The sequence below is a fragment of the Chlorocebus sabaeus genome, chromosome 25 (assembly GCF_047675955.1).
Source record: "Chlorocebus sabaeus isolate Y175 chromosome 25, mChlSab1.0.hap1, whole genome shotgun sequence".
Classification (NCBI taxonomy): domain Eukaryota; kingdom Metazoa; phylum Chordata; class Mammalia; order Primates; family Cercopithecidae; genus Chlorocebus; species Chlorocebus sabaeus.
The window spans coordinates 18,121,539-18,128,615 of NC_132928.1; the positions used below are offsets into that span (position 1 = coordinate 18,121,539).

General features: G+C 42.1%; 1 long non-coding RNA gene across 1 annotated transcript; it reads left to right on the forward strand.

The window, feature by feature from the left end:
* Window positions 1-612: 612 nt before the first annotated feature.
* On the forward strand, window positions 613-6,786 carry LOC140710245 (uncharacterized). Its single transcript, XR_012091195.1, has 3 exons — window positions 613-754; window positions 951-985; window positions 6,502-6,786. It is a non-coding gene; the product is annotated as an uncharacterized lncRNA (long non-coding RNA).
* The last annotated feature ends 291 nt before the right edge of the window (window positions 6,787-7,077 follow it).

Here is a 7,077-nt window from a genome sequence, read left to right on the forward strand (position 1 = left end):
GGTACATCTTTGTTACGAGGCGGTAGGATTCTGAAACAGAGGGCATAGTCACAAAGAAAGTTGGAGTAAGAAGTGGTGGTGGGGGCATCACATTCTCCGGGTGAGTATCTGAGGACCCGTCACAACTGTAGGAAGCAGAAGGGCTAAGAAGGGTCAGGCCAAGAGTACACCCTCCAGGGTGCATCTGAGAAGTCGAGTACTAGCGCTTAAATGCTATGAGAGCTTTCATGACAAAGGACACATCTTCTGGGGAAACTCAGAGCTTGGGAGACGCCTCACTAGCGGGGGACGAGGCAGAGCGGGGCTACCAACAGTCCCCTCGGAGTGACCGAGGGGGCCGGTGAGGAAAGAGTCAGGTGGTAAGAAAATGACGGCGCGGCCTCTACCGGTTTGCCCTCGCACACTAGCCACAGCCCCGGCTGGAACGGTCACTTACTGGAAACTGAAGAGAAACAACCTATTGGTCCAGCTTGACAACCTCAACCGGACCGAAGGTGCCGAGCAACCAGTGCGGCGAGGGCCGCGAAACCCAACGCCCGACCGCGTAGGAAACGCCAGAGCGCGCGCACGCGCAACAGCCGACCACAAAAGGCCGGCCTACGTCACAGAACTGGGCGGGAGCGGAAGCGACTCTTGCGGTAGCGCGAGCCTCATGCAGGGGCGGCTGGCGCGCAGGGAGGAGAGGGGCGCGGGGGCTCAGGCTGCAGTTTTTCTGACCGCGGCTCCACGCCTCTCGAAGCGTTTACACGCACATGTGAGGAACCTCACAACCTGGGGCCGATTTCTGTAGTAGATTGGCGCCAAATGGCAGATTTCCAGGGATTTGTTTGGGATTCCGTATTTTTGTAGATTTGCCAAGATTGGATACTAGTACAATATTGATAATTGCCATCCAGCAATGTGGCTATTTTTTTTTTTTTAATTAATTCAGTTCTTCCTTTGTTTTTCAGGTAAAGTGTTGCAGTTTGCTTGGTGTTGTGCGCAGGTAACATTTTTTCGTAGCTATTTTTGTTGTTGTAGTTTGTTTTACTAATAGACTGTTAATCCATTAGTACCCTTGTATAAGTATGGCTTTTGATTGTGATCTATCTGGACATTTCACTAAACCTTCGTATTTGAAAAATTTGACAGGCAGTCCTCTTTGATTTGTAGGTAAGAATTTATCTGTAAAGAACAATTTTGGCTTTTCCCAAGAATCCAACGCAACACTGAATAGTAGCCACGGAGGCACTTATTTCTTACCAGGAGTTATTTTGGATTGCATCTTAGATTTCATTCAAGACATCTGCAGGTTTATGGTGTGTGTGTGAGTGGGTGTATAGGCAAATTATGTTCTTTTCGTAGTTTACCATTTCATTTTTTTTTTTTAAATCAGCAAATGACTAAGTTTTACCAAGTATTTTCAGTATCAGTCTTTGAGATGATTGTATGGCCTTTTTTCCATTACTCTACAATAAAATAACTACAATAATAGATTTTCTAATGGTGAGCCATCCTTAAAATCCTGGTATGTTATTTTTTCAGTATATTGCTGGATGCAATTTGCTGTATATTTAATTTTGGATTTTCATGTATGCACGTAAGTTAGATTGGCTATGGTTTTCTTTTGCTGGCTTTGTCTAGTTTTGGTGTCAGGTTGTGCTAGGAGTCAGCCAGATTAACTTATTTTTATACGACCTGGAATAGACATAACGTGTGAATGACACATTCCTTAGGTTTTGAAGAACTCATCTTTAAAGCCTTCTGGGTGTGGGGCCATCTTAATGGATAGTTTTGTTTTTAATATAACTTCCATGGTTATTGATACATAGAATTTTTTATTTTGCTTCGTGAAAAAATTAGTTTTTTCTAGAAAAGTATTGGCCGGGCGCGGTGGCTCACGCCTGTAATGCCAGCACTTTGGGAGGCTGAGGCGGGCGGATCACGAGGTCAGGAGGTGGAGACCATCCTGGCTAACACTGTGAAACCCCGTCTCTACTGAAAATACGAAAACGAAGTTAGCCGGGCGCAGTGGCGGGCACCTGGAATCCCAGCTACTCAGGAGACTGAGGCAGGAGAATGGCGTGAACCCGGGAGGCGGAGCTTGCAGTGAGCCGAGATTGCGCCACTGCACTCCAGCCTGGGGGACAGAGCGAGACTCAGTCTCAAAAAAAAAAAAAAAAAAGAATTTCAGCTACATTTTCTAACATTTAAAAAAAAAATCTCATATTGTTGTCAACCATTCTTATATATTCTTACATATATATTCTTATATATTGTATTGAAGTCTTTTTCTTGATCATATTTATCAAACCAGCTTTTGGTTTTATAGATAAAATCTGTCTTAAAAGTAATTTATCTTTCATTAATATATGCCTTCATTAATTTCTTTGGGTTTATTTTGTTTTTATAGAATCTCGAGTTGAAAGCTTAACTTTCCTTTAAAATGTTTAATACGAAATATTACCAGAATGTACAGTTACAGAAAATAATATAATGAACACATGTATACCGACCATCTAGCTTTATCCCATTTTAACATTTTCTCGTATTTGCTTCAGATTTTTTTTTTTTTTTTTTTTTTTTTTTTTTTTGAGACGGAGACTCGCTCTGTCGCCCAGGCTGGAGTGCAGTGGCGCAATCTCGGCTCACTGCAAGCTCCGCCTCCTGGGTTCACGCCATTCTCCTGCCTCAGTCTCCCGAGTAGCTGGGACTACAGGCGCCCGCCACTGCGCCCGGCTAATTTTTTTTTCTATTTTTTAGTAGAGACGGGGTTTCACCATGGTCTCGATCTCCTGACCTTGTGATCCGCCCGCCTCGGCCTCCCAAAGTGCTGGGATTACAGGCGTGAGCCACCGCGATTTTAACATTCAGTTAGAGCTCCTTGTGAAACGGTCTGCAATCTCATTCTCCCTCTCTTCCTCTCTGAAATTAACTACTACTTGAATTTGGTATGTCATTCCCATGAAAGCTTTTATATATGCTCCATATACATGTAGCGATGTTAAGTAACATACAGGACTGTTTTATGCTTTTTAAACCTAATATAAATGATATTCATGTCACTTGCTTTTGTCACCTATAATTATGTATGTAAAATTTATCCAGGTTTGATTCCTGTAGTTCTAGTTTTTTAACTGCTGAATAGTATTCCATTATATAACTGTACCACCATTTATCCATTCTCCAGTTGCTAGCAATTTAATGATTCCTGATTTCTGTCATTACAATATAAGTTAATTCTTTCACACAGCTTCTTAGACATATGGTAAGAATTTCTTTAGGATAATGTCTAGCAATGGAATTGCAAGGTAGAAGGGTTTGCACAGTTCAACTTTGATATTGCCAGATTGTTCTCCAGTGGTTGTACAAGCTTACCCTCCACCAGCAATGCAGGAGAGCTGCTGTTACTCCACTCCATGCCAACACAGGTTATTTTTTTGCCCCAGTTTTTTCTTTTTTCTTTTTTTTTTGCTGTTACAAACTGCTAACAGTAAATTTTCTTGTACATGTTTCCTGGTACACGTGTGCAAGAGTTTCTCTGACTACAAAGCTAATGCAGTTATTAGCTCTATTTTGTTTTCGGTATGTTTTTTAAAAGCATGTATGTGTCCCCCTCATTTGAGATTTCCCTCTCTTAACAGTAACACTTATTCATAGATATATCTCACTCATTTTTTCTATGTATCATGCTTCCTGTTCTCTTTACTGCCTTTGGTTTGACAGTCTCTTTTTCTAGTTTTTTCCCACTTTAGCGGTTTGAAAGTTATATTTGATTTTTATTCTATGAATAGTAGTTACTCTTCTAACTCATTTAAAGGCATATCTTTATGTATGTATGTGTGTGTTTAGAATTCATCAGTATCCATATGAGGCAGTCTGTGTAGTGGTTAAGAGTGGAGCCTGTGAGGCCAGACTGCCTGGATTCAGATCTTAGCACTACCACTTACTAGCTGAGCAACTTAGAGCTTATTACATAAACTCTCTGTGCCTCAGTTGTTTCATCTGTAAAGTGGGGATAAAATAGCATATACCTCATGAGGTTACTGTAAGGTTAATGTGTTAATATATGTAACATTCTTAGGACAGTGCCTAGTACTTGGATCTCTTTACCAAATTTTTCATCTATGGAATGGGCAGAAGACTTGCCTATCAGAGTTGTTATAAAAATTCAGTGTATTATTGTATTCATTCAGCTTAAGACACTGTTTGAGCACCTGCTATGCATTTTTGAATTAGACATGGTTCTCGCCTTCAGAGGGAACAGACATGAAATGCAATTTCAATATGATAACCTTAATACTCTTCCCATGTTCTCTCTTGTCCCCCTTCTAATCTATGCTCCACATTAAGAGACAAAATATTAATCAGATCATGCATCCTTTGCCCATAACATGTTAACTTTCATTAAACTTTACATAAACCATAAACTTCTCACCATGGCCTGAGCACTCAGGTTCTAAACCCTGTGCCTCCCTTTGTAGCCTCATCAACTATCATTCTCCTGATTTCTACCAAACTCCCACCACACTATCCTCTTCTCAGTTCATTGAACCAACACTCTTCAGTGCCCTCTGCCCAGATTACTGATCCACCCTGACAGCTCTTTCCACAGCTGACTCATCTTTCAGATCTCAGCTTGATTAGGTCAGGCAGTTAGTTACAAACAACAGAATCCACTCTGGTTGAGAAAGAAAAGGACTTTAACAATATCATGTAGCTCACAGAATCTCCAGGACAGCCAGAGGCCAAATGTGGAAACAACAGTACCCAAACACACTAGAGGATCTAGTGAGAATCTGTTGCTGCTGCCACCATTGACACCAAAACTGCAACTTCCACAAACACTGGCGGTCCCCACTGGTAGCCAGAATTAGGCATGTTTCCTTCTTCATCTTGCTCACTTTTTCTTTTTTTTTTTTTTTTGGGGAGACGGAGTCTTACTTTGTCACCCAGGCTGGAGTACAGTGGCATGATCTCAGCTCACTGCAACCTCTGCCTCCCAGGTTCAAGTAATTCTCCTGTCTCAGCCTCCTGAGTAGCTGGGACTACAGGCGCCCGCCACCATGCCCAGCTACTTTTTGTATTTTTAGTAGAGACGGGCTTTCACCATGTTGGCCAGGCTGGTCTTGAACTCCTTACTTTGTGATCGCCTGCCTCAGCCTCCCAAAGTGCTGGGATTACAGACGTGAGCCACCATGCCTGGCCTATCTTGCTGACTTTCAAGTTGAAATTTTGCATTGACTATGCCTGCTTGGTGGGGCATAGGTCACATTGCTGTGCTACAAAGGGGGTCAAGGAAGCAAGTTTTCTCATAGGAAATTCCTCAGACTTTATAAGGGTGTTGAAAAGTGCTGGGTATTCAGAAAACATGTCACATGAACATGAGATAATTGTGTTACCTCAGAATTAAGGCCTTCTCTGACAACCCCAGTACATTTTCCCCACAGCAGCCCCATCAATCTTTTCCTGTACTCTGTGATTTTCTTCAAGGCACTTGTCACAACTTGTATTGTTATGTACTTAATTTGTTCAAATGTCTTATAATTCTGGGGCCATAGAGTCTATGCGTGGAGTTTCAAATTGTATATTTCAAACAGCCAAAAATAATTTTAAAACGTATTTCAGTCTTCAGCATGGGTGTCTTGAAAGAAAAAAGAATCAAAAAGGCTCCAAGTCACAGTTCCCAGCAGTTCCCATAGTTTCTGTTTGTTTTTTGTTTTTTTTTTTCTTATTTCCATGGCTGCTTTGGCAGTGTTTCCATAGTTTCAAATTCCGTCCTCTCTCTTCTTTAATTCTCCCCAATCCTTATGTGGATCTGTTTAGCTATTCTCCATAAATCTTTCCCTTAGAGCTCACCTTTCAAATGTTTTTCTGCCTGTTCTCTTATTTTGCATCACAAACATCCAAAACAGTTCTGAGAGGTACACTTCCTTAGGGCACTGGGGAGAGAAGCTGAGAGGCAAAGTCTTTGCCAGCCCAGAGGCTGGGAACATTTACACTCTGATCATTTTTCTGTACCACTTGTGATTGACCTACAGATTAGAAGTCTGAGGAGGACACGGACAATATCTGTTCTATTTGTAACTCATACAATCTGATAAGTATGTAGTCAACATTTGTTTTCTGGAAAAAGAAAAGTCGAGCAATCGAGTTATGGGCAAGGCAGTATACAGCACAGAGCAAGGACTTTTGATATAGTGAAGGTGAAACCACCTTTGCAGAAAATTATGACAGCCAATTATGACAGTGAAAGAGATCTAACCTAGCCAACTCTATCTCACTTCTAACCCCCAAGCTGTTCTTGTGCATTCCTGAGTGTAGGCAGAACTAACTTTGGGAGGAACTTACAGTTTTACTTTGAAACAAAGATCACAACAGTCCTATCCCAAAACAAACCCCCTTCCTGTCTGGGGACCAGACTTTCTAGGACTAACAAATTAGCCACAGGATTAGAAATTATGGTTTAGGAGTCATGCAGCTAGAGGCCACAAGATTCTAAGCCTCCCCAATTGCTCCTAGGGATAACATCACTATTATAAAACCTAGGATTGGTGCTCAAGGTATTTTCAGACCCCACACTGGATGGATCAGCTGCTCCCACCCAGATTGATGGTCTGGTGGCTTCCACTCCGAAACTGACTCAGCACAAGAGGACAGCTTTGACTCCCCATTTCCTGGGGGACCAGTCAGCACTCCCCACTACCTGCCCCCATCCCCATGAGATTATCCTTAAAAACCCCAGTCTCCGAATTTTCAGGGAGACTGATTTGAGCAATAATAAAACTGCGGTCTCCTGTACAACCAGCTGTGTGAATTAAACTCTTTCTCTGTTACAGTTCCTTTGTCTTGATAAATCAGCTCTATCTGGGCAGTGGGCAAAATGAACCCAATGGGCAGTTACTAAGGGTGAAGTGTGGAAGTAGGGTTACAGATTAAAGGATAGTTTAGGAAGGCATCCCAGAGGAGGTGAGGCCAAAGTAGAATCTTAAAGGGCAAGAATTATCCAGGCAAAGAAGGTAAGGATAGAGAAGAGTATTCCAGGCCAGGCATGGTGGCTCACGCCTGTAATCACAACTCTTTGGGAGGCTGAGGTGG